A 21,740-nucleotide genomic window follows, 5' to 3' on the forward strand; every position below is an offset into this window, starting at 1 on the left:
AGGGGAAAGTGCCTGTCACATAGTAAGTGCTCAATAAATTTTAGGTATTATGACTGTAGTAAACACTATTGGTATCCAGACCATAGTCCCTTTACCAGTGCACCCATCCTCCAGCTGTTTTGAGTATTGATACTAAAAGATCACAGCTAATCCCTTCTTTGAAGACTTGCCTTATCAAGGAGAGGAAACTTGCCCTCTGCTGTTGGCAGCCAATGATTGACTGATGGGTTACAAATGTCTACGGGCACCAGGCCCCCTCCCCACCCCCTCTCACTCCCCAGTGTGGAGCAGGCCAGAGTTGGACTTCTCTCGAGATCACATTCTTGCTCAGCTTCTTCCCTTTCCCTATCTTGCTTCTCTCCTTTTCTTACAGTATATATATTTTTTTCCTCTAAAAGTCACTTCCTCAATAAATCACATGTACTTGAATGTCTGTTTGAAGCTTCTGCTAACCTGACCTAAGACAAGAATCAAATTTTTTTATTTTATGTCACATACATCTTCATATTTTAACAATTCTGAAATCAGGATATACCTTAAGATCACTGCTGGCTTGGCTAAAGTTGTTGTCCTTTTCTGCACATTGGGATCAAAATGTGCAAAAAATCCTGGAACAACAATGGAGCATTCTTTTGCTACATTGCCAACATTCTTGATGGCACAGAGGACCATGGTTTGTGGAAAAACAGTCATCAGTGACTGAGTTGAAAAGTTGAAGAGTTGGACTCTGAGTAAGTAAAAGTTTTAGGAATACTTTAATCTATTTTGCTTTCCTTTTTCTTTTGCATATATTAAATGCAAAGCAGAGATAGAAATGTTTTATCAAAATAATTCTAAAAGAGTTCTTTGAATAATAAAAAAAATTCTAAAGAATGCTTATGACAAAGAATGACATTGCAGTACATTGGGAAAGGGCTGGTTTTCCAATAAATGCTCTGAATCAATTGGATGTGCACATTGGGCTGTTGAAATGTCCACATCTTCTACCTAACACCATACCCAAAATCAACCTCAGATGGATTGTAGATCTATCCATATGGTAAATGTGAAAGAAAAAACAATGAAGCTACTGAAAGACAACATAAGAGACTGTCTTCATGAGCTTGGGTTAAGGAAATATTTATTAAGCAGGACCTCAAAAGCTCTAGGTTATAAAGAAAAAGGTAAATACATTGGAATACATTAAAATTAAAAAATTTTCGGGGCCGGGCCCGTGGCTGAGTGGTTAAGTTTGCACGCTCCACTGCGGAGACACAGGGTTCAGATCCTGGGCGCGGACATGGCAGCGCTCATCAGGCCACGTTGAGGCAGCGTCTCATATGCCACAACTGGAAGGACCTGCAACTAGGATATACAACTATGTACCAGGGGGGATTTGGGGAGATAAAGCAGAAAAAAAACAAAAAAAGAAATTTTCTTCATCAAAATACATCATTAAAAGAGTGACAAAACAAACCACAAGGTGGGAGAAAATATTTACAATATGTATATCTGACAAAGGGCTATATTCCATATAATAAAAAAAACTCCTACAAATCAAGAATAAGAAGACAAACATTCTAATAGAAACATGGGCAAAAGCATGAACAGCTGTGTCACAAATGAGAATATCAAATGGTCGATAAACATATGAAAGGGGCTTAACTTCATTAGTGATGAGGAAAATGCGAATTAAAACCGAAATCAGTAACACTACACACTTACCAGAATGGCTAAAATAAAAAGACAGACAATACTAAGTTTTGAGGATGTTGAACAACTGGAATTCTTGCACGCTGCTGGTGGGGGTGTAGGTTGGGCAGCCACTTTGGAAACTTTTGGCAACATCTATTCAATATCTTCTCTGACTCAGCAGTATGTACCCAACAGAAATGCATATAAATGTTCATCAAAATAAAAGTACAAGAATGTTCAAAGCAGCACTATTTCTATACCCCTAATCTGTAAACAGCCCAAATGCCCATTAATAATGCAATAGATAATGATATTGTGGTATATTCATGCACGGAATACTTTACAGCAATGAGAAAGAGTATATTTCAACTACGTGCAATAACATGGGTAAATGTCATCAACGTAATGCTGAGCAAACAGGCCAGACTCAAAAAAGCACATAGTGTATAACTCTACATAAAATTCAAAAATAGGTAAGAATTATGTATGTCGTTAGAAGAATAATGGTTATGCTCGGAGGGGGGTGCTAACTGAGAGCCGTCATGAGGGTCTTCTAGGGCCCCAGCAATGTTCTAGTTCTCGATCAGACTATTGTTTACATGGGTGTGTTCACTTTATGAAAATTCATTGAGCTATGTTTATGAGTTTCATACTTTTTGATAAATAGGTAACATGAAAGCTTTATGTCATTACTTAGTTGACAGCATTTTTTTCCCTTTCCTTAGCAGTATTAAAATAATGATGTGTCTCTTAATTGGTGGCATCTTGATTGAGGTAAAATATGGTATTATTATCATTTGTCAAGTAGTAGTATTTCTCTGACTCTGATCTGTCTCTTACTCCCACTTTTTCAGCTCACCTCCAGTGGTCAGTGTGGCACCCCAAAATCTCTTCCCAACTTTTTGTCTAAGAGTAGAACTCCCGATTCTTAGCTGGGTGTGTATGCACCTGGAGTAAAAATTACCTTTCCCACACTCCCCTGCACATAGGTGTGGCCAATGTGATAACATTTTGGTCTTTATCAGAGGAAGGCATAAGGGGTAGTGTGCAGGAAAATGTTAAATGAGTAGGCCCAAATTGCTCAAACTTTGCAGGTTCCCAAGAAGGGTCTGTTCCATGACTGGCCCTTGGCTGGTTCCTGGGAACCGAGCTCTTGGAATGTTCTAACTGATAAGAGTGTTTTGCGTGCTCAGAGCTTTGAATCACACTAGATCAGTTTGTCTAGATATTTTGCGCAGACAAATTCCTTCTTGGGGTCTGGAGCTTCTGTGACTGCGGTTATTCACACAGGCACCATATGCCTGTGAGACTGACACTGGACTCCTAGACTCAGTCAAGCTTCCCTGACCAACGACACTTTGCATGGGTTGTCACAACTTGTAGCTGGAGGAATTAAGTGTGTCCTGGGTGACTCTGCTGGGAGAGACTCATGGAGGTTTGCACTTGGTTTCCCCCGGGCTTCACCTTTTGTTGAATTTGCTTTGTATCCTTTCTCCATAATAAACAGTAACTGTGAGTGTTAATGACCTATGAGTCCTTCCAGTGAATCACCAAACCTGTGAGTGGTCTTGAGGACCCCTGGCACAGATAGTGTAATATGTGATATTGTTATTTAGAAAATATTTACTCGTCTCCCTCAAGTCTCATGAGAAGAATATACTTTTCCAACAGATTGATGTAGAACTTGGCCATATGACATGCTTTTGCCAATAACGTGGTAGAAGTGACTTTGAATGAGGTAAAATAAAATAAAATAAAAATTTACCCAATTCAACGTTTAGACCCAAGGAGGAATTGCATATTTCTATTTGACCTTCTGGGGACATTTGACCTCCCCATGGGACAAACATGTTTCAGGAAACTCTGACTATCAGCGTGGGCACAGAATGAACATACATGAAGCAGACCTGAATCCAAACTGCAGCATGGTGCCATGCCTGGCCAGATCTGCAACCTGAAGCAGAATCACCCTGCTGAGCTCAACCTAGGTCAGTTCGCTGTGAGCACAAGAGGAAATTAACACAACATCACTGTGGAGTAGTTAACGGATACTGGTAGCCCTGGAAATTGCACTAAAGGACAGCTGGTGTGTGTCCTCTTTTCCTTCATCTATTTTGCTGTTTGGAAAACTAGATTTAGCCCTAAAGCTCTAGCCACTTTTGTGGGGAGGCAGGATGCAGGCCAGACCCCTAGGGATGGTGGAGTAGTGAATTGGAAGGGATGTGGATTCCTAATGACTTTGTGGAGCCATCGTATTTCTAAGTTGTTTAGGGCACTGAGAGGTTAGATTATCTGTCATGTGCAACTACATTTAATCTTAGCTAACAGAATCTGCAAACTCTTATCCATCTGTAAATTCTAAGGCTAGAAGCCCTGAGGAAGTCAGGGCAAGTGCAGAAAGCTAAGTGAACTGCTTTCGCTGTCTCCTGGAAGGTTCTGGGCTGCTATCAGAATATGAGTCTGTTAGCAATTTTGCTATTTTCCCCCTTCTATGCCTAAAAAAACTTCATCTCTTTGAAGTAAGAACAAAAGGGCTAAGGTTGATCTTTGAGATATTCCACCAATTTCATAAAAAAAAAGGTGTTTTTTTTTTTTTTTTTTGCCTCCAAGCTCTTTCAAATGAAACCTGAGTGAAAGCCAGTGAGTAAAACAAACAGGAGCCAAAAAGCTCTGAAAGAAGGATGGTGACAAAGTCTGGCATTGTAAATCTTCCCTCTCCTGGCCCCAGGGGGGCTCCGAGGAGTCTCTCATGCTTTGAGGAGGGGAGCACAGAAATGGTGCTTCATCCCCTTCTCTGGATTCCACCCCACTTCCCAGCCCAGCCAGGGCTCTGCTGAGAACACTTTATTGAATGTCGCATTATTATTCTCTTCAATGCTCTCGCTCTTCCATCTGGGGTGGAAGGGAGACAGTGAGGCAGACAATTACATTGCTGATGTGGGATTTTTAGAGGAAAATTGAGGGAAATTATAGGGACTACCCAGCTGTGGTGAAAACGCCTCACTCTCTTCCCACAGGACCCATTATTTTACAAACTGCAACTATTAAAAATGATTTACAGTCACTTGCCAACTTTACCATGCTGTTAGATTCTCTTGAATCTTACCCAGCTCTTCAAAAGGGTACAGACGATCAAAGCATGTCCACTCTCAAAATGGCATGGAATTTGATGACTACTCTTTAGAAAGTTGAAATCTACCACACCATCAAGGTCAATCTTATCTCCCCATACCCCTATTCTGTTTGATCTTACTTCTTATCTCCTAGATCCTGTCTCCTTTATCAGCTAATTTGTATCTTCAAATTTTCTCTCACTAAAGAGTCTGTGAGCTCTTGCCTGTTTAGTTCTTTCCTTCCAAATATAGAGAAAACCCCTTGAAATTTTTATCCTTACCCTTTGTTTAAAGGCATTCACTATGTAATTATATTCACTTTCTTCCTTTCTAGTTTCATCAAGAAAGACAGACACCTGAGATGAGTGATAATCCTGTAAGATTGGCCCAAATCCTGCCGGCTTGGTGAGCTGACAGGTCCTAGTTGAGCCTGACCTCCTGGTTGCCTTATTACCTTAGAATCTGGAAGAGCTATGGCCCAGATGAAGGTAAACAGCGAGGTGTCTATACAGTAGCAGCTGTGAGCACATCTGTAGCTAATGGCTGAGAGGCAGCACTTCCAAAGCTCGGTGTAAACTTTGGGGACTTGACTCCATAAGGGAGCTACTCTCTGGTTTACCCTGTATTTTCACTTCAGAGCCTGCTGCTCTATACAATTAACTCTAGGAAATGGAGAGGAAAGTGTTTTTCTGGAGCAAATGCTCAGGGGCCCTCCCAGCAGTTTAGATTGTAGCAGAGGAAATGTCTTTAGTGTGACAAATGGAGCAGGGGTAAAATGAGTCGCTTCCACGAGGTGCCTTTAAGACCCTGAGAGTAATGGCTTACCTTCAGTAGAAGCACAATAGATAATTTTATCTTCTGGCTGTCATATTAGGTAGCTATTTCGTTTTTTGTTTTTTTGTGTTTTTTTTTTTTTTTGGAAAGAAAAGGACTTCTGAGATTCTAGCTAGGTAGCTTTTTTTAAAAAAAATGGTATACAAGGTTTTAATCTTCGGCTTTTATATTATAATAGTAACTCATGCTTGCTGTAAAAAGTGTCAAACAGTGGAGAAGAACATTGCATTGTTCAGGGTAGGCTATGCTGCAGGTGGTCGCCAGCCTCTGAGATAGCCCCAGTGAGCCAGCTGCTGATATTCACAGTCTGGAAATTCCCATGCTCCTGAGCGTGGGCTGGATTTAGTGACTCACTTGTAAGAAGGCAGAAGTGATGGGATGTCACTTCTGAAATTAGGTTCTAAAGACTCTGACTTCTATGTTGGGATCTCTCTCTCTCTCTTAAATCTCTCGCTCTGGGGAAGCCCCGGGTGACTCTTTGGAGCCAATGGCCACCAAAGAGCTGAGACTTGCCACAGCCACATGAATGGACTTGGAAGCAGATGCTCTAGCCCAGTAGAGCCTTGAGATGCAGGCTCTACAGCCTTGGCCAAAACCTTGCTTGCAGCCTCATGCAGGGTCCTCAGTCAGAACCAGTGAGTTCTTGACCAGTGAGATATGTTTGTTGCTTCTAGCTGCTCAGCTTGTGGGGTAATTTATTATGTCTAATAGATAAGTAATATGCTACGTTAATTACCTCCCAAATCTCAGTGGCTTTAGACAATAACCCCCCCCCCCCACATATACACTCACTCAACATACACACTCATGTAGTCTTGAACATTTTTGGTTCAAGTTAGGCACCCCGCGGGAAAGTGGGTAACCTAGTGACCATTTTGTGGTAGGAGATTGCTTCCATTTTGTGGTAGGAGATCACTTGGAGGACTCACAGCTTTAAACATCTCAGACAGAAAGTGATGTATGTCACTTCTGCTCGCATTTCAAGGGCAGGAACCAATCACATGATCCCAGCTAACTGCATGAGAAAATGGAAAATTGGAGGAGCGTATGGATAGTCCGTGATAATTAAATGTTTTTGCCACGTGTATAACATAAAAGTGACACTCCACTTTTCTCCTCCAATCAGACGTGCCACGTTTAACCACTTAAACTGTGCCCTTTCCGGTAAACACACTTATCATACAAGATGCAGGCATACATATGTCATATGTGTATATCATACATATGTGTATATGTAAAATCGGATCAAATTTCTACATCGAGATCTATCTCAATCTTGGTAATATCTGCTTTCCTGGTATGGATGTATGATTTAATTGCTTCTTTATAAATGAAGAATAATTTAATCATTTCTATGGCTACAAAAGTGTCTTAATAGCCCAGTTTTCACTTGTGACTTTCCTAACTTGTCCATATGACATCATGTGCATGTATTGGAATAAATCCTGTCTCTGCCAGCACGTGCCTCACCCACTCTTGTTGGCTGCTTAAATAAAGGGCATCATTATGTTTGCCCTCATTTTTTCGGGGCAGTAAGATATATTAGGGAGTGGTTGAAGTATTCAACTTCATTAGCCATTATTCTGATATAAGAGAAAGGAACAGAAGGGAACCAGCGTCTATTAAGCGCAGAGTGCTTAGGCACCGTGCTGTGCATCTATATATTGATTTCACTAAAACCTCATAGGATCCTAAGAAATATGTAATTATTATTTAGCTTCCATGGTGAAATCCACTTCATGGGCTTTAAGCATCTCCCTGCCTCCACCTCCACCACAAATACTCACCGTGAATTTCTTTATCTTTTCTTTTTCTTCCTAGAAAGCAGAAAGAGTTAACAGGCTGTGTGACGATTGCTGCTTTTCTTAGTGAAGATACTATAAAGATTCATGTGCCTTTTTCAAGAAGACAGACCATATATGGTAAAAAAAGAAAAAACATGCAATGTTTGCAAATTTCCTGGGAAAATTCCCTTTCTCTAAAAGTATGTTACTGTACTTTCCATGTCTCTATTAAAAAACAGAACAACAAAAAATAAATATATCCCAAATGATGGGAGAGAGATATGACTGGCTGTCTCCATTGGCCCACCATTTCCACTCAGGAATCTGTTAAAGGGCCAGAGCATCCTCTGCCTTCAAAGCTGTTGCTGGGTTGTGTTTTAGGTGTGAGGGTTGTAGGCAAACTCCTCTGGGTCCTTCTCTGACCAAGCGAGCTGTTCCAGTTCAGAGGCTTGGGACTGCGGGACAGCAAAGTATTCCAACTTTGGCAGACAGATGGGAGCAGGGAGGGCAATCTCTGAATTTTTATAGCATCTTCTTGGATGGGAAATAAAGGGAGAGAAAACTTCTTAGACTAGTCTCTGGCTCCTGGAGTCCTTCAACATCCTCCTCTCTGCTCTAAAGGAAATAAAGTAAGGCTCGGTCCTGAGAGAGGGCCATCTCCAATCCTGGGAGGTACTAAGACGGTATGACTATTTCAGTTTTGCACACGAGCAAACAGAGGCTTGGAGAGGTTAAGAAACCTGACCCCAAGATCTAAATAACTACACTGCACCACACGGAGCCCAGGGCACACAGTTAACTTGTTGGGATTGAAGCAGGTGATCTGTCGAGGTCTCTTAGTTAAAATTCGTGATCTAAACAGAGCTGGGGCCAGATTATACACATCTACAAGAACCCTCCTTCCATCCCAACACCTTGAATACTTTCTCTAGACAACCGAAAAATAAATTCTTACCCTATAACCCTTCAGCTGACAGAGTTTGGGGAGCATTGGAGAAAGCACTCTGCTAAAGAATTTCATCTGTCTGAAGGAAAGGAAAGGTTTTTTTGTTTGTTTGTTTTTTGAGGAAGATTAGCCCTGAGCTCACATCTGCCACCAATCCTCCTCCTTTTGCTGAGGAAGACTGACCCTGAGCTAACATCCGTGCCCATCTTCCTCTGCTTTGTATATGTGGGATGCCTACCACAGCATGGCTTGACAAGCAGTGTGTGGGTGCACACCCAGATCCGAACCGGCAAACCCCGGGCCGCCAAAGTGGAAGGTGTGCACTTACCCACTGAGCCACCAGGCTGGCCCCAGGAAAATTTTAACTACAGACTTACACCAGGTTTTTCTGCAAATGAAGGTGGTAGAGCATAGTTTCTGCTGGGCATGTATTCTGGGTCTTTTATTTGTATCTGCAGATTTCTGGATATTGTGTGGAAACAGGAAAGGGGGACTGATATGAATCTGCAAACCAGTGTTGTATGGCATATCCATGCTCTGATGGGAAGTCTATACAGATCAGGTTGCATTAGTCAACAGTTTTCCTTTTCTTACATAAAATTAAACTATCCCTCTAAGAATTATTGTTTATCATTGGGAGATGTGTGTATGTGTGTGTGCGTTCTAACAGTCCATTCATTCATTTATTTATTTAAGAAAACTTATTGAGTGCCTACTATGCAGCAAACACTGATGGAGTTGCTGGGAATTAAGTAATGAACAAAAAGGCAAAAATTCTTACCATCCTGGAGCTTTTTCCATTCTAGTGGGGGAAGAGAGTCAAAACAATAATTAGGTAACATAAGGAGCATGTCAGATGCAAAAGATTACTATGGAGAAGAACAAAGCAGAGAAGGGTAAAAGCAAGTGTTGGGTGGGGGAGGCTGCAATTTGAAGTAGAACAGTGGGGAGGTGACATAGGAGCCCTGACATGAGGGTGGAGTGTTCCAGGTAAGGGAGACCTAATGTGAAGGCCACCACGAAGGGCTAGAGAGGCTAGAGAAGAGTGGAGTAGGAGAAAAGTGAGAGATAAGGCCAAATAGGTAAGGGAGAGGCCGGACAGGTGGGAACTTTCAGGATGCTGCAAGGACAGTAGCTTTTATTCTGAGGACGATGGGGAACATTGCAGGGATTTCGCCAGAGGACTGATAAGATCTGACTTATTTCACAATAGGGTGACTCTGGCTGATCTGTTGAACATCAGCTGTAGGGAGGCCATTTGGAAACTACTACCGTAATCCAGGGGAAAGATGGTGGTAGCTTGGATCAAGATAAATTTGGTGGTGGGGGTGGGGCAGGAAGTAGTTCAATTCTAGACATATTTACTGATCTGATGAATGTGAGACGTGAGAAAGGGGGAGCCACGGATGACTCCTACATTTTTTGTCTGAGCAGTTAGAAGGATGGAGTTACTATTTAGGGACAATCAGGATAAACTGAATAGTTTTGAACAATGAGATATTTAAATGACAGTCTATGAGTCTGTATTTCAGAGGAGTGGTCTGCACTGGAGAAGATAGTGGTAGGCTGGTACTGAAGTCTTGAGATTGGTGAGTTTACCTAGGGAATGGATGTAGGCAGAACAAAGAGGAGGTCTCAAAACTGAGCCTTCTTTTATTTTTTTTGCTGAGGAAGATTTGCCCTAAGCTAACATCTGTTGCCAATCCTCTTTTTTGTATGTGGGTCCCCACCACAGCATGGTTGACGAGTGGTGTAGGTCTGTGCCTGGGATCCCAACCCAAGCTGCTGAAGTGGAGCACGCCGAACTTAACCACTACACCACCGGGCCAGCTCCCTGCTATTTTAACAAATACAACTGAAGAAACCTTTACTCTCTTCCATGGGCAGTGGAGAGGGGAATATGTAGTCTTATAACTTAGCCATCCTACTTTAATGAATAGAAACTGTCAATAAAAAAATAGGCACACTGCCTTTTTTCTCTCCAAAACATTAGCATTTATATATGAAGCACAGAGACAGCTTTCAAATCCTTTCTGCCTTATATTTGTGTAGTGTTTTAAAGTTCCATAACAAATTCACATGCATTATTTCATCTTGTTCTTGAAAAATTCCAGGAGATAAATAGTATTAGCAGAAGACCATAATGAAGCTCAGAAAATAAGACATGAATTATTTACAGCAACACCATTAGGTAGATATTGTCAGCATCCCCAATTTACAGGTGAGGAAATTGAAGCAGAGTGAGACGAAGGGATCTGATCAAGTTCAAGCTTTTCAAGTATGTTAGTGGGAGAGCTGGGTTTAGAATGAGTGTATTATTTTCATTATAACTAACTGAATGCTGATGACAAAGAGATGAGTAACATGTGTGTATTATTTTCAATATAACTAGCTGAATGCTGATGACAATGAGAAGAGTAACATGCAGCTCTTCCCCTTTCCAGGCCCAGCTTCCCTCTTTCATGGTTTGGGGCAGGGCTTCCCAGCCTGGCACTATTGACATTAGGGACTGGGTGATTCTTTCTTGGGGGTGGACCTGTGCATTTTAAGATGCTTAGCAGCATCCCGAGCTTCTGCCCACTGGATGCCAGCAGCACCTCCCACCCCAGTTATGGCAACGAAAAATATCTCCAGACGTTGCTAAATATCCCCTGCAGGGGGCGAAATGTCCCTGGTTGAGAACCACTGGTTAGGGTCTCCACTCTACTTGGACTGGGCCAGGAGCAGCCCCTCTGTCACCAGTTTCCCAGTGGAGCTGAGTGCCTGGGTACCCAGAGGCTCTGGGCTGCAAGCACTGCTTGGAGGCTCCTGGGGGCCCCAGGCTGGACTGCTGTGGCCTCTCCTGCTGGTGGGATTGCTGCACTGCCTCTCGCACAAGGCCCTGTCCTCTCCATCCTGGGCTCTAAGGTGGTTGCTTCGTATGCGCTCACCTTTTCACCTCAGTTTCCTGTGTTCCTCGAGTGGCCAGGGAACAAAGGAGAGAACAGCCCTCTGGTGGTTCTCCGCTGGCTCCACGTCTATCAGCTAAATGAACAGCAGTATATTTGGCTGTTAAACTGCAAGGGGAAATATTATACACCTGGATTTAATCGCATTTATCTCTGATCAGGGTGAGCAAGTTAAGAAGCTGATGGATATTTGTTGGTAGAAAAAAATCTTATTACCAGTCAATCAAAAAGCTTTTGTTGTACATCTAACCTAGATTTGCTCAGCAGATATGTGACATTTCCCATAACCCCAGATGTGGCATTTCCACCTACCAATGAAGAGGGATTCATTTGGAATTTTATTTTAAGTATTGTATATTTTTTTCTCTCTCCCATCTTCCTACCCTCTGGATATGCTTGAATTGCCTCAGAAAGCCTGGCTCGTGGCTCAGATTTTGTGTGTTTCAGTACATTCTGTTGGAATGTTTTCTTTCAGACATTTATGTCTGCCAAGTTGGTGACATTTCTTCCTGATACATGTCTCTACAAGTCACCAAATGCTTATTATTAAGCTGGAGCTTAATTTCTGCATTGACTAACTCAGCTGTATGCACAAAACCTGCTGGGTGTGCTCAGACTCGAGAGTGGCTCCTGGGAGGGCTGGGAGGTATCTGAAAGGGGAGATGCATGAACTTTTACCAAATAGTTTTCTGGTTTAAATTCATCAGGACAACCTACTCCTAATTCAGGTCATGTTATGATTTTGTGAAAGAATTGTTGCTCCGGCTTCCACTGTTGGTTTATTAGTAAGTGATCTCCTGGATGATGAAAGGCCTATGATACCATTTGGTTGGCAACATTAAGCACTTCTGAATCTTCTCCTGTATCCCATTCTCTGGTTTTCTTTTTGAATTATTTCCTTATAGGAAGGGTTTTCTCCTAGTCACCATTTGAATTACGCAGGATGCTGCTTGATTTGCTATACACTTCTAGATTATTACAGAGTCATGAGGCTCTGATAAAGGTTTAAATATAGGTGCTCTAGAGAATGTTCCCTTGCGAGGTCTCATTTGGTAATGTGAGGTTTTCAGGAACAGCAACTGTCCCAACTATGCCTAAATACCTTCTCCATTGTCTGCCTACCACATAAAGTCTGATAAAATTAGCCACTTTCCCAGCCTCCCTGGAAACTAAATCTGGTTCAGGCCAATGAGATGGTAAAGGAAGGGTATTGGGGGTGGGGGAATTTCTGGGAAGGATTTTTCCTCATTGATAAACCGAGAGAAGTATTCAAGGACAGTGCTCTCTAAATTGCCCTGACTACCCACCTGTTTCCAGCCTTAGATTCTTAGCCATGTGAGATGGCTGTAGCTATAGCAGCCATTTTGTGACCCTATGGAAAAGGTCTCTCTTCAAGAGAATTGCAGAGATGCCAGATGCAGCACTTTGACATAATAAACCCGACTAAGAGGCACTTGAACCATAAGGACATTTATCGTTTCCTTAGTGGTAGGTGTTTCCAGTGGTGTTTCTATAACTATGGTTAAAAGCAGCTCAATAGCAACTAAAGCTCCATCACCAAAGTTCATGCACTTGAGAGAGATAATGCTAAAGCCTAAGAATGCTCTCTAGCAGAATCCTCTTCCTTTATGCCTCTCTAACTCTGTATATGTAGTTTATAAAGTTAAAGAAACACAAAGTACTTCTACAACTGAACAATAGGATGTGTGAATAACAGCATAGGAAGAGACACAATTTCAAATTATGTTTAGTTGATGAGAATCTCTAAAATTGACCAAATCTAGCAAAGAAGACAGCAAAAGCAAGGCTGGGAGTAGGTTCTAAAGATGAATGTATCTATCTGATATTGAGGTCCAGATTAAGGCAAAACAATGCAGAAGGTCTGAAATCCCATTCTCTGTGACTTCAGTGACTTAACAACAACTGGATTTGTCCCAGCTCTTTAACCCCGGAGTCTCCTTTAGATCCTTCTCCACCTCGGAGTCAAACTGAGTGGGTGCATTCTCATTATCTACAAAAGAAACAGCGTAACCTGGGAGCAGGTGCCCAGCACCCCGAGCCAGGGTCATCCACTTCCCTTTGACTTTCTGGGTCCAGTCAGTCTCTCAGTGTTGAAAAGCAAGCTTCCCTCTGAGATTCTGAGCATTCTTGGAAGGCCTGGGCCTTTTGTTCACAACAGCACCTACATTAAGGGAAAACAGAATGTTAGTAAAAGGCCTAGGTGTACAGATGGCATTTTGAATATACTCTTTAAGATACAGAACTTATAGGATTTTGGAATCAAAATTACATTTAGACTGGCAGCTTGTGTGCAGTAAGATTCATCTCAATGTAATTTTAAAGAGCTGAGTCCTAAGCTACCTGAATCAGCCTTTGAAAGAAAAAGACGAGCTCAGTATGCCATGGCTGCACTACTCCAATGACTACAAGATGTTCGAATATGCTAACTCTGAGCAGGGTAACGCACTGTGACATGTTCAGAGGAAGAACTGAACTCCACGAGACAAGATAGCCATTGATACGGGCTTTTATGCAAGTTGATTAATAAAGTTCTCAAAGGATTACATCAAAATCACTGCTTTCTCTAGGATAATGTACAACAGGAGGTGAAAAACTTCTCAACCGACAGCTAGCAGCAGGATTCATCACAGAAAGGGAGCTGGCGCTGGTAGGCAGAGGCTTCTAGGATGTCTCTTGGGGAAGAGGGGAAATCTCGAGGGCTTGGGTGTTGACTGGTCCTGCAGAGGCCCAGAAGGAAACGGCAACACAAGGGGCACTTTTGTGCTGTTGAAGGAGGATATGCGAGCAGAGGCGGAAGATGGGGCAGAGGTATGAGGACACGGTGTGAGCTGAGGAACTAAAGACCATCAGGGAGCCCATGAAGTGCTCAGGTGGTCGGACGGGCTGAAAGGCTTCGAGCACAAGGACGTCTTGTTCAACTTGAAGTTCTTTGCAATATAAACTCTTCTTCGGTCTCCCTCCAAATCTCCAATACAATCCAATAAATACAAAAACTGCCTTTTGTGAATGGATGTTTTTTGAGGAATTTGAGGAAAGGGCTGCATCTTACATCTGGGTCTGTGCAGTGCAGACTAGAGATAACATCCTTGGGATGGCAAGGTGATGAGTACACTGAAGACGGGCTGAGAGCGAGAGGGGAGCATAAGAATTTAAAGGCATCCTTCTCGCCCACCCCCATTTTGTTGGAAATGTTTGAAGATCATGGAGAGGGTTTGCAGGTTTGAGTAATACCATCATGTTACTTGCATTAAGATCTGTGAGGTCCCTACTGGATGGGAAGTTGGGCCTCTTTGTTGGGCTCTTCCATGTGCCTACTGGCTGGGCTGGCACTCTGTTGGCTGTTGCAGGTGCACCCTCCACCCTTCTCTGTCCCGCTCTCTGCCCTGGGAGGCTGACCAATGTGGACCTGGCTTCTGGTTGGCTTTGGCTCATGGGGAGCCCAACACAGAGCTTCTGCAGGTGTTTAGGAGGGAGGAGAGTGAGGTCAGGGTTTCTGTTTCCCAGGCCTCTTCTCTGTGAGGTCACTCTGGGTGAAAGGTAGCCTTGTTTGAAGATCACTCCTTCTTTGTAAGAGGATTGTCTTTCTTTTCAGGTTTTAATAACCACTCCCTTCCTTTCCACCTCAGCACTAGGTAGGCTGATCAACCATCCCACTTTGCTGGAACTGAGGGTGTTCCCAAGACATGGGATTTTGAGTTTTAAAACTGGGACAGTCCTGGTGAACAGGGACAAGTTGAGCACCCTAGCCCTAGGAATGGTTACTAGCTCCTCTGCTGTTTCTAGTGTCATGTTACTCAACTATCTCTTGTGGTTCCCCGGCACCTCATCCCTACTTTTGTAAATAGTCCTTTTGTAAAAGAAACAAACACACCTCCTGGAATTATCTAATTCAAGCATGTCGTCTCTTTTCTGTTGGGACTTTGAGTGACACACTTAGGTGTCCATGGACACTCATGCAGATGCCCTCTCTAAACTTTGCTTTCCTCTACTGCCAAAGAAGAAGGTTACACAAGAACATTCCTTTACATCTTTCCAGCTCCAACATCCTAAAGTGGTTGAGAAGAACATCATAATCTTTATCTCATAAATTTTTGTAACTGTCTACCTAATTCCCATTGTCATCTTCTAGTAATTCTTCCCAAAGAATTCTTGAGTGCTTCCTGTTGCCAGGCCTTGGCTGCACCCTAGAGAAACTAAAATGCAGGACACATAATCTTGGTCCTGGAGAGGGTCATGTCAGGTCTAAGGGGAAGGATGTAAGGAGACGCCGGACTATTAGCAGATTATTTCAGCACAACATGCTATGCTAAACGAGATTTATACATGGTGCCCTAGAAGCTCAAGGAGCGGTCCCCAGCCAAGTTCAAGGGAGTCATGGAAGGCTTCCTGGAGGAAAGGACACCTGAACTGAGTTTTAAATGATGTAAATGGGCCTAGTGAAGGGGGCAGAGGATATGAAAGAGGCAGGTGGAGCATTCCTTGCAGAGGAACAGCATGACCAGTGGCCTGCAGGAGGCCAAGGATTTAAGTCATGGGATGAATATAGGAAGATTTTGGAGTGGGGTAGTGTTAGCTGTTCAGTTTTGGTGGAGCCTAAGATGTGAGGTGGGAGATGAATCTGGAGAAGTAGGCAAGGCTGGATTATAGAGGGTCTGGCAGGCTGCTTAAGGATGGGGCCCTTTATCTTGTAGATGACAGAAGACCACTGAATGATGGGTTATTTTGCCATTGAGCAGGGTGACCTAATATTTATCCAGTTTCTTTCTGAAACTAAAACATAAAGAGTCTGAACCAACAACAGAAAAAAATAAGGAGCGTTCAGCAAACTTTCTGAAGTATTGCTCACACCATGGAACTTTAAATTGGTGGTTTTAGCTACATGAAATGATAAATTGATGCTGCTATTAGGAAAACTCATCAGACTCCACCACAAAGCCTTTTTGGAAGGAAAAATAGCAGAATCTAGGCTTGATAGATTCACCTTGATTGTCTGCCTTCATTTACCTCCATCTTCATCTTGGCTCACCCAAATTTTGAGGTTTTGATGACAAAATGCGTGTCTTATTTATATTTGCATTGGTAGCAATTAAGACATTGCTTGGCACATGGAGGGGGTCAATACATGTCTGTTCCATGAAAAGAACCCTTCCCTGAGTGCCTGCTGAACAGTAAGTACCAGCTGCACGAAGGCCAAGAAGTAAAGTGACAAAATGCCAAGTTCCCGCCCCCAGTACACTAAGGCTGCTTGTGGACCATGAATAAAGGAAACCAAATATAAAAGGACATTTTGAGTCTTTTAGAGAAATTTAAATGTGAAGTGGGTACTATCTGAAAAGAGAAATTATTGCTATTTTGTTAGGTGTAACAACAGCATAGTGGAGGTATGACAAAATATCTTTTTTTTACAAAAATGGTAAAATTGGAAGTATTTAGGGTGAAATAATACAATATCAGGAATTTACATTAAAATATTATTTATGCCTCAAAAAGTTTGTTTAAAAACTAAAAAATTAAAAATTACTACTGAAACAGGAAAGAAAGAAGAAAAGAATGAAAGGAGGGGAAAAAAGGGAGGACCAAGGGAGGCAGAGAGGGGGCAGTTAGCCAGTTCCATCGGGGAGAAGCGTCTAGACTTGAAACCACAACATTCACAACGTTACACACGCTAGGCAGGAAATCTCCTTTGTGATGGGGACAGGAAGCAGAAGCATCATCACAGTGTGGGTGGAGACAAGAAGAACGAATCCCGGAAGGGGTAAATTTTGAGTCAGATTTTAGTCTCATAACAAGAGCCCATCTCAAACTGAAGCCATCTTTCCCTTCCTATTCTCTAAGTTAGTAGAACAATGTTTCTTGTTTCCTAAGACTATTTGGAAGAAATGTAACAGGATAAGACACTACCTTGTAATAACTTGGTTACCATGCATAAAAATAATCTTGATAGTTATCTACAGATGATACTCATTGAAGGCTAATTGTGTGGCCCTGGTTACTGATTAGAATAACACTATTTTTTCTTTCACTAATTCATTGAAATCTTACCAAGTGTTTGCTATGTCTTGAGCGATGCATTAGGCATGGAAGCAGAAAATATAACAGAGTTCCTGCCTCCGTGATGCTTACATGCCAGCGGACGTTGGGGAACGTGGTCACAGTTTACAAAGAGCTCTCCTGTTTGTAATTGTTTTCTCGGCTTTGATCTTGGCAACAATCTGGGAGAGCTTAGCCACTGTTTCAAACACCTTGCCTTTTGAACCTAAGGCTTAGGTTCTTCCACGAGTTGCTCATGGTTATGTGGCTAATAAACGGCAGCAATGTGATTTGAACCCGGTTCTGCTCCCTTGGAGTCCAGCACTGTCACCAGAATGCCACAGTCCGCTCTTTCTTACGTTGCTTCTGTTAACCAAAAGGAAATGCAGATGCAATGTGCCTACTATACTTCTGGGCGAATGTCTGGATTGAGGTGAGCGGTGCCAGCTCTTTCAGCCACAAGCAAGCGTTCTACTTGGAGCTGATCTGTGGTGCAGATCTGAGGGCGGCTCTGTAAAGTACAAGCACGTTGTGACGCTTCAGGGGAGATTTTCTGTTACTAGCTAATTATCAGTTAAATTTGTCAAGAAGGGAAAAAGCGCCTCTCACATCTTATTTTAAAATATAAAAACCCTGGAAAAGTTTGAGGGTGATTTGCTGCTCTTCCAGCTTCACAGGCGGCCCCAGTCACACCTGAAACGAATGATGGCAGAAGGGTTGTCAGTGTGGTGCCCTTGAGGAGCTCCACGGGGGTGGCAATCTGGGACCAGCGATTTCACACCGAATAAGATGCAAACAACACGGGTGAGCACCTGGGAAGGGAAGAAAGGATGGAAATGAAAGATCTCAAAGCAATTAACTAGAGATGATTTGTACCCAGAAGCATTGCCGATGCCAAGAGAATGAAACCAGACACAAAAGACCACATACCATATGATTTCATTCATTTATATGAAATATCCAGAACAGACAAATCCATAGAAAAAGATAGAAAACAGATTACTGGTTGCCAGGGGCTGCTGGGAAGCGAGGGCAGGGAGGATGGGGAGTGACTGCTTAATGGGGACAGGTTTCCTTTTCGGGTGGTGAAAATGTTCTGGAACTAGACAGTGGTGATGGTTGCATAGCACTGTGAATGTACTAAATGTCCCAATGGTAATTTTTATGTTAAGTGTATTTTATCACATTAAAAATAATACGTACACATGCACACACACAAACTTAAAAATAATCATCTTACTGGTTGGTTAACACCAGCTTTAATCTCTAAGGTACTTCTGCAACATACCTATGAGTGGTCATCCAGATTGTACGGAATACCTTCGCTTAGAAGAAAATTGTTCAAAAGTATGCTTATTTCATTTTAGAAGGCCCTAATTGTTAGGAAATTCACTATTAAAGTGAATTAAAATCTATATTTGAAAGAGAGAGAGAGGGTTGGAGAGAGAGAAAGAGCAGAGGGAGCGAGGGAGAGAGAGAGAGAGAAGAGGGTGGCTGAGCCATCGGGATGAGAGGGCCTGGAGTGTCCCACATATTCCCCACATTTACATTTGTGCCGTAAGAGAGAGAGCAGCTCTGTGTAAGCGACACAGTCCTGCAAGGACAGCTATGAAAGGTGTGCTCCAATCGAAAGCAGGCTTGCGCCAGTTTCTTGAGTACGTAAAACTTAAGGGCTTTTGTGGGATGCAGAAGTTACATCTGGGATTATTCCAGAACTTGGAGGTAGATTATTCAAAATCTACCCTTAATGAGCTCTGCAGTGGATGGACAGGAATCTAGGAAAATTTTCGAAATTTTCTATTTAAAGAAATACCCTACTCTGCTCATTTTAAAATGAGAAAATTATGTTGCTACTTTAAAAAAACGCATGAGAAAAACCACATTACCAGAAATGTTATGTGTCTTTAACTAACGAAGCCCCCGGAACTTTGATTTGATTTGTAAAATATAATTTGTCCCCTTCTCCCAACACATGTCTGCTGTGTAAATCCGAGAACACACATGCTTTCCCTTATTTTAGTCACATGCTATAAACTAAATAGCATATTTAGAGAGATTAATATTTCAGAAATTATTTTACATTCTGGTTTAGTTAATAGTGAAAAAGATCGGTAGAAAAAAGTAAGGGGTTCCCTCTGAACAGGGCTCAGGAGTTCCGGTGGGAAAGGACATTTTTTTGACTCCCGATTCACCCAGGGTGCAGTCCCCCATCCGCATTGTTATGCACCAGCTCCCTTTTGTGCGTCTCACAGCTCATCTGGAGTTCACTGAGTAATTAGGGCTCCCTTCTCCCCGAGTGTTGAAGAGCTTTGTCGTGGCACAAAGGAAGATGTGAATTTTGTCCCTGAGAGCTAGCAATGTTTTGTATTTTCAAAGCCCTGCTTTTAGACTGTTCCCAGCATAGGAACATTGGAACGACGTCTTATCTTTTGTGATCATTGTAGCGGAAAAGTACTAGCCTGGGGATGTGGGCTGCTGCAAGCTGTCAGAGGCTGCCTACCTTTAGTATTTCGTGATGACGTTAGAAGCTTGTGCAACCCGTACTCAGATCTGACTCAATGTGGGGAGAAGCCAGAAACATCAGAGCAATTCAGGAGAAATGGGGCAGCAGCAAGGGAGAAGCGGAGAGGAAAGGAAGCTTTGTTTTAGTCCTGAGGAGAAGGAGACGTAACCAGGTTAAGACACAAAGGACATGAAAAACATATCTTTCTCACAAAGTGGTGAGAGCTGTGTCAAGAAGAACCCCTGCAAAACTCCTATTAGTTGAAGCTTTGAGGCCTATGATTTTCTCTAACTGTGGGAGGGACAGGCAGTTTGAGATGAAGGAGATACTGACAACACAGTGTGATGGTGAAAACTTTGCCTCTCCCTCCTTCCCTTCCTGTGGATCTATTAGGCAGGCAGGGAAATCGGAGTGCAAAGAATAGGGTTGCTGGAATAACAGCTGGGTAAATGGCACATTATGCAATTTTGCAGGCGCACACTGATCCGCAGTTGCACAGAAATGAAATTATACGAGGCAGAGGGCTCTGCGGTGCCAGCTTCGAGGCTGAGCACTCGCCTTGCCACTTTGCTTAGGGAAGGGTTTTATTTGGAATCTGTCTTTCAGCCTGCAGCTCTGTGCTGCACCATCCCCGGCACGGAGGTGGTGTTTACTCACCCATGTGAAGAGGGCGTTTGAACTCTCCATCTTCCCCTCCAGCGTGCAGTATTGATTTTCTGCTGTGAGGAGACAGAAAGACCTTTCTTCAAAGTACCTTTGGAGGCAGAGTTGGCTGTGGACTGGGCTTTGTGAGCAAGGACCTGCATTCAGGGAACACAGAATCTCTTTCTTAGTCGCAAATTGTTTTTGTGCAATTTACTAGTCATAACAAGTTCATGGTTTACTGTTAGTTGTTCAAGAAAAATCCAACAGATTGAAGCTGTTTTTTCACTTGATTTAGTCTAAACAAGTCTGGATAATTGGCCTGGCTAATTAATACCTATGTCTATTGTGCAGTTTGAGCTGACATATTTTGAAGGTGGTGCCGGTTCAAAAATTTAGAAATAATTACTCTATAAAAATGGGCATGAGGCATACTTCCATGGAATTTCACCTTGAATATGCAAATGCTTTCTCTTTTGAAATGTGATTTGCAAAAATGAGGAGTATTTGAAAATTTTCCAATCTGGAACTGTTTTCTACAGGAGTTTATAGAAACTCTGATCCTGCCTTGCAGGCATGAAAGGCTTACTGGTAGCATCTTGTAAAGGAAAAAAATTAACAGAGCTATCCCTTGCTCCAAAAACTCCTGGTATATAGTACGCTGAATTTGTAGTCTTGATAAAGCAGAGAATTAGTCTTTTATTACTTTGAAATTAAGTGCTCAGGTGCAAATGGCTCCCCATTGCTTACCAAATTAAGTACAGACTCCCTTGCCTGAGTTCCAAGGGGCCTTAAACCACATGCACCCAACATGTACAGGCCAAATATAAGACTGCAATGTACTTTTATTAAATATAAATACCACACTCTACAGTACTCAGATGTAGGAGAAATTCCTGAGGCCTAGAGTGAAAGGAAAAGACAGGAGGCATACACTGAAGGAGAACTGATTTATCGACTCATTCAAGATGTATTTCCTGAGAAGTAACTGATGGAGATGCATGGCAAATGGTACTCGAAACAATTTTAAAACAAGAAAATTGCCATTAATAAGTTACTGGTAGCTACAGGTGGAAATACTAATTCACTTTGGAACACAACATCTTTGTTTTGGAAAGGATCAACTTCAGCAGTGCCTTTTAGTTATGTATATGTAGGGCAAATTTGGATAGGGACCAAGGAGCATTCTGGGAACTGATACCTTTGCATTTGAGGTTCAGTGTTCTATGACATGTCTGATGGGTT

General features: G+C 42.4%; 1 long non-coding RNA gene across 1 annotated transcript; it reads right to left on the reverse strand.

The window, feature by feature from the left end:
* Positions 1 to 10,231: 10,231 nt before the first annotated feature.
* Positions 10,232 to 20,673, reverse strand: LOC139039851 (uncharacterized). Its single transcript, XR_011493056.1, has 3 exons — positions 20,511 to 20,673; positions 17,363 to 18,162; positions 10,232 to 13,481 (listed from the first exon to the last, which is right to left on the reverse strand). It is a non-coding gene; the product is annotated as an uncharacterized lncRNA (long non-coding RNA).
* Positions 20,674 to 21,740: the final 1,067 nt, after the last annotated feature.

Source organism: Equus asinus, chromosome 12, assembly GCF_041296235.1.
Source record: "Equus asinus isolate D_3611 breed Donkey chromosome 12, EquAss-T2T_v2, whole genome shotgun sequence".
NCBI classification, from domain to species: domain Eukaryota; kingdom Metazoa; phylum Chordata; class Mammalia; order Perissodactyla; family Equidae; genus Equus; species Equus asinus.